The sequence below is a fragment of the Chrysochloris asiatica genome, unplaced genomic scaffold (assembly GCF_000296735.1).
Source record: "Chrysochloris asiatica unplaced genomic scaffold, ChrAsi1.0 scaffold00222, whole genome shotgun sequence".
Lineage (NCBI taxonomy): Eukaryota > Metazoa > Chordata > Mammalia > Afrosoricida > Chrysochloridae > Chrysochloris > Chrysochloris asiatica.
Genome location: NW_006408740.1, coordinates 2,832,962 through 2,839,491, shown reverse-complemented (window position 1 = coordinate 2,839,491; position 6,530 = coordinate 2,832,962).

Here is a 6,530-nt window from a genome sequence, read left to right as displayed (position 1 = left end):
AATGCCCTCAAGGTTCATCCATGTTATGCGGTGGCTTGCAGCTTCCTTGTTGTTCTTCAAGGTAGCATAGTATTCCATTGTGTGTTATGTACCACAGTTTGTTTATCTATTCTTCAGTTGATGGGCACTTTGGCTGCCTCCATCTTTTTGCTATAGTAAATAGTGCTGCTATGAACATTGGTGTGCATATATCTTCTTGGATTGTGGCTCTTTCTTCTTGTGGGTAAATACCAAATAGAGGAATTGCTGGATCACAAGGTATTTCTATTTTCAACTTTCTGAGGAAACGCCATATTGCTTTCCAGAGAGGTTGGACCATTTTGCAGTCCCCATAACTGAGTTCTAACAAAGCTGTTGGAATGGAACTTTATTTTAAATTGGGGACTAATTGCAAACTCCAAAACCAGTTCTGTCATTTCAACTTAGTGTAAGCCAATTCTTGTTTCCTGTTTCAGGAAGCCAACCAAATAAACTGCTAGATCGTTTTAAAATCTCTATCGCTGAAATGGGGCCCTGGTGGCACCGTGGGTTAAACATTGTGCAATCACCACAAGGTTGACATTTCAAACCATCAACCACTCCATGGGAGAAAGATGAAGCTATCTGCTCGCATCAAGATGTACAGTCCCAGAAACCCTGTGGAGTAATTCTACTTTGTCTAATAGAGTTGGGTCAGAGATGACTCAATGACAGTGGGCTCTTTTAGAGTTGAAGCAGTGAATTGAGAGTTTCTGCTTGGTACACTCATATTGATTAAAAATAATAATAATATATTATCTGTCCACATATCCCCATCCCAAGCTTAAGGATCTCATTTCTTCCCAATTAATGCCCTCACTTTAACTTCAGATATGACTTGAGATTGGGAATTCAATTGGCGTTGAAATTCAGCCACTTTTAAAATAAGATTCTGGTTTTTATTTTCAGCACTATCAACTCTGCTACTATGAAAAATAGGCTTTTGTTCAACATGGAAATAGTAAATTTCAGGTCTTTTATGTGGTGCTTGAATGGTACTCTCAAGTCCTGAACTTCTCCTTTTCTGTCTCTATTTTGTCTAGTGAAAACTTCATTATATTTCTCAGTTTGACATAAATGTTGAAAGGTATCTAATATGCAATCACCTAGCACCTTATCTTTCACAAATATTTGAACCAATGGTGGTGATAGCTTGAATATATCTATTACTATATCATGCCAAAGATTAAATTCCCTCTTTACTACTGGAAATAGAGTCATTAGTATCTTTTAGTTCTTCCAGACTTTAGAACCAATTCAGAAAATGCATCCTTATAATTTTGACCCTTTAGAACGAAAAGTCTTTGAGTTCTCTGGAGAAGCAAAACATATTGTTGTTACATGCCATTGAGTTAGTTCCAACTCATAGTGACCCTATGAACAACAGAATGAAAAATTGCCCGCTACTGTGCCATCTTCACAATTGTTATGTTTGAGTACGTTGTTGCTAACATTGTGTCAATCCATCTCATTGAGGTTCTTCCTCTTTTTTGCTAGCTACTATCTCCTGAGAAAATGTCCAAAGTATGAGAGAGAAAGTCTCACCATCCTCACATCTAAGGAGCATTCTGGCTGTACTTATTCCAAGACAGATTTGTTTGCTCTGGCAGTTCATGGTACTTTCAATATTCTTCTCCATAATTCAAATGCATTGATTCTTCTCCAAGCTTCCTTCTTCATTGTTCAACTTTCTCATGTATATGAGGCTACTGAAAATACTATGGCTTGGCACAGGTTCACCTTAATCCTCCAAAAGGCATCTTTGCTCTTTAAAACTTTAAAGAAGTCCTCTGCAGCAGATTTGCCTAATGCAATACATCTTTTGATTTTTTGACTGCTGCTTCCATGAATGTTGATTATGGAGCCAAGTAAAATGAAGTCTTTGACAACTTCAATCTTTTCTCCATTTATCATGACATTATTTATTGGCCCAGTTATGAAGATTTTTGTTGTCTTTATATTGAGATACGATCCATACTGAAGGCTGTAGTCTTTGATCTTCAGTAGTAAGTATTTCAAATCTTCACTTTCAGCAAGGAAGGTTGTATCATTTGCCTATCACAGGTTGCTAATGAGTTTTCCTCCAATCTTGATGCCATATTTTTCTTCATATAATGAGTATTCTGGAACATTTAATTGTGCTCCTGAGGAAACTGTACATAGAGCACAAGGCAGTGGTTTGATCAGAACAAGGAAACATTGAATGGTTTAAAACCAGAGTTCTATTCCTTACCATATTTATTCAATCCATATGCTGAGCAAGTAATCTGAGAAGCTGGATTATATAAAGAAGAATGTGGCATCAGGATTGGAAGAAGACTCATTAACAACCTGTGATATGCAGATGATACAACTTTGCTTCCTGAATATGAAGAAGACTTGAAATACAGATGAAGATGAAAGACCACAACTTTTGGTATGGGTTGACCTCAGTGTAGAAAAAACAAAACCCCTCAACACAGGACCAATAAATAATGTCAAGATAAATGGAGACAGATTGAAGTTGTTAAAGACTTCATTTTTCTTAGATCCTCTATCAACACTCATAGAAGTAACACTCAAGAAATCAAACGATGTATCACATTAGGCCAATCTGCTGTGCATAACCTCTTTAATGTGTTAAAAACAAAGAAGTCAGTTTGAAGACTAAAGTGCACCTGACCCAAGCAATGGTATTTTCAGTAGTGTCATATGCATGTGCAAGTTGGACAGTGAATAAGGAAGACCATAGGAGTGATGCATTTAAGTTATTGTGCTGGAGAAGACTATTATGAATATCATGGACTGCAGAAGAACAAACACATCTGTGTTGTAAGAAGTATAATCAGAATGCTCCTTACAAGCCAAGATAACCAGGCTTCATCTCTCATACTTTGGATGTGTTATCAGGAGGGGCCAACCTCTGGAGAAGGACATCATACTTGATAAAGTAGAGGGACAGCAAAAAAGAGGGAGACCTCCAATGAGATGGATTGGCACAGTGGTAGCAACAATGGGTTCAAATGTAGTAGCAATTGTGAGAATGGCACAAGACCAGGCAGTGTTTTATTCTGTTGTTCATAGGGTCATTATGAGTCAGATCTGACTCAACATCATCTAACAACAACAAAAACATATACATGGACCTCACCAGATGAACTACAGAGGGTTCAAATTGACTACATCTGTGGGAAGATATGATGGAGAAGTACAATATCATTAGCCAAAACAAGATTAGGGGCTGAATATTGAATAGATCATCAACTTCTCATATGCAAGTACAGGTTGAAACTGAAGAAACTTAAAACAAATTAATGAGAGTAAAAGTATGACCTTGAATACATCCTACCTGAATTTGGAGACCATTTCAAGAATAGATTTCATGCATTAGACACTAATGACAGAAAACCAGAAGAGTTGTGGGATGACATCAAGAACACCATGCAGGAAGAAAGCAAAAGATAACTAAGAAAATAAGAAATAAAGAAAAAGGCCAAAATGGATGTCAGAAGGGACTCTGAAGCTTGCTCTTGAGCATAGGGAAGCTAAACAATTGGAAGAAATGATGAAGTAACAGAGCTGAACAAAAATTTTCAGAGGGCAGCTAGAGAAGACAAGGTCAAATATTATAATGAAATGTGCAAAGAACTAGAGTTAGAAAACCAAAAGGGAAGAACATGCTCATCATTTCTCAAAAGGAAAGTAAGAACTGAATAGAAAATTCAAGCCTTGAGTAGCAATATTGAAGGATTTTCTGGGCAAAATATTGAATGTTACAGGAAGAGTCAAACAAAGATGGAAGGAATATAAGAGCCACTGTACCAAAAAGAATTGGTCCACATTCAACCATTTTAAGAGGTAGCATATGATCAAGAATCAATACTATTGAAGGAAGAAGTCCAAGCTGCAATGTAGGCACTGATGAAAAACAAGGTTCCACGAATTGATGGAAATCGTATTGAAATGTTTCAACAAACTGACGCAGCATTGGAGGCACTCATTTGTCCATGCCAAGATATTTGGAAGGTACTACTTCACCATCCAAATGGAAGAGATCTATATTTGTGCCCATTTTAAAGAAAGATGACCCAGCAGGATGTGAAAATGCTCAAACAATATCATATGTAAGTAAGTTGTGCCGAAGATAACTCAAAAACAATTGCAGCAGAACATGACAGGGAGTGGCCAGAAATTCAAGCGGATTCAGAATAGGATGTGGAATGAGAGATATCATTGCTGATATCAGATGGATCTTGGCTAAAGGCAGAGAATACTAGAAAGATGCTGTATCGACTATGCAAAGGAATTTGACTGTATCATAAAAACTATGGATAACATTGTGAAGAATGGGTATTCCAGAACACTTAATTTTGCTCATGAATAACCTCTACTTAGTTCAAGAAGCAGTTGCTCTAACAAATAAAGGGATACTGAATGGTTTAAAATCAGGAAAGGTGCTTATTCAGTCTGTGTTCTGAACAAATGATCCAAAAAGCTGGATTATATGAAGAAGAGTATACGGTCTCAGGATTAAAGCAAGACTCATTAACAACCTGTGAAATTAGATAACACAACTATGCTCGCTGGAAGTGAAGAGGATTTGAAAAATTTTCTGATGAAGATCAAAGATTATGACCTTCAGTATGGATTGTGTCTCAATGTAAAGAAAACAAAAACCTTCAAAACGAGATCAATAAATGGCATCATCATAAATGGAGAAAATATGAAAGTTGTAAAATACTTAATTTTGTTTGGATCCACAATCAACACTCATGAAAGCAGCAGTCAAGAGATCAATGAAGTATTGCATTAGACAAATCTGCAGCACAAGATCTCCTTAAATTGTTCAAGAGTAAAAATGGCAGTTTGAGGACTAAGGTATGCCTGACCCAAGCCATTGTATTTTCAATAGCTTCATATGCATGTGAAATTTGGTCAATTGAATAAGGAAGACAGTGGAAGAATTGATGCATTTGAGTTGTGGTGTTAGAGAAGACTACTATAGGTACCACAGACTGGTAGAAGAACAAATAATTCTATGTTGAAAGAAGTACAGCCAGAATACTCTTTAGAAAACCAGGATGGTGAGACTTCATTTATTAGACTATGGAAAAAGAATACCAGTAGGGTAGACATACCGTAGGCAGTAGAGTTTCCTTATGTTCACAGTCTAAGATGTATTTATAGTGAGAGGTTAAGCTGCAAACAGTTTTGTTTCTATTTCAAAAGGAGGCAGACTTTTCTGTTTGTGTAGTTCCACTCTTATTTGTTGCTTCCATCGCTCCTTTTCCCATGCTGCGTGCGCATCTGGCATCCATGATGACTTCTAAGATCTCAAGAGGGATTCCATTGAGGAGGATCTGGGATATTTGATAAAATGCATCTGTACTGAAAACTGGTTAAGGGGTTGGAGGTGGGGGTTATTAGATAGCCAACACTTAACAACTCTGGCTTGGTAGCTGAATAGGGAGGGAGGGATCACAAGCCCTGCTGGGTTCCAGGTGCACAAAGAGAAGTTTTCCATTTTATTTAGTTTATATTCTGTCTGCATGACAAGGAGATAGATTTTGTCTCTTGTCCACATCCTGCCCCTCTGTTCTTTGTATTTGAAGGCTTTTTTTTATGGTTCTATTGTTACTTTCCCAGTGTTGCCTTTCTGCTGTTCCAGTAATTTTCTTCCTGTTGCCTTACCTTAACATATCCACAATTAACACTCATGGAAAGCAGCATTCAACAAATCAAGAATGTCCACATTAGGCAAATGTGCTGTCAAAAACCTCTTCAAAGTGTTAAAGAGCAAAGTGTTAAATATCAGTTTGAGAACTAAGGTGGGCCTGACTCAAGCCAAGTTATTTTCAACTGCCTCATATGCATGTAAATGTTAGACAATGAATAAGGTGTTGTTAAAGTGACTTGGAGTCCATTCGACTCATGTTGTTGTTGTTGTTAGGTGCCATCAAGTTGGTACCGACTCATAGCAACCTTATGCACAGCAGAACAAACACTGCCTGAACCTGGGCCAACCTCACTACTGTTGCCATGCTTGAGTCTATCAATGCTGCCACTTGGCCATTCCATCTCATTGGTGGTCTTCCTCTTTTTCTCTGACTCTCCACCTTACCAAAACATGATATCCTTCTTCAGCGACTGGTCCCTCCTGACAATATGCCTGAAGTATGAGAGACGAAGTTTGGCCTTCCTGGCCTCCAAGGAGCACTGTGGCTGCTCTTCTTCTGACACAGTCTGTTGGTTCTTTTGGCAGCCCATGGCACTTTCAATATTCTCCTACAACACTATATTTCAAAAGCATCAATTCTTCTCTGGTCTTCCTTATTCAGTGTCCAGCTTGAACATGCATATTAGGTTATTGAAAATACCATGGTTTGGGTCAGGCGCACCGTAGTCCTCTAGCTGACATCTTTGCTCTTCAACACTGGAAAAAGGTCTTGTTCAGCAGATTTGCCTAATGCAATAAGTCATTTGATTTCTTGACTGCTGTTTCTGTGAGTGTTGATAGTTGATCCAAGAAGAAT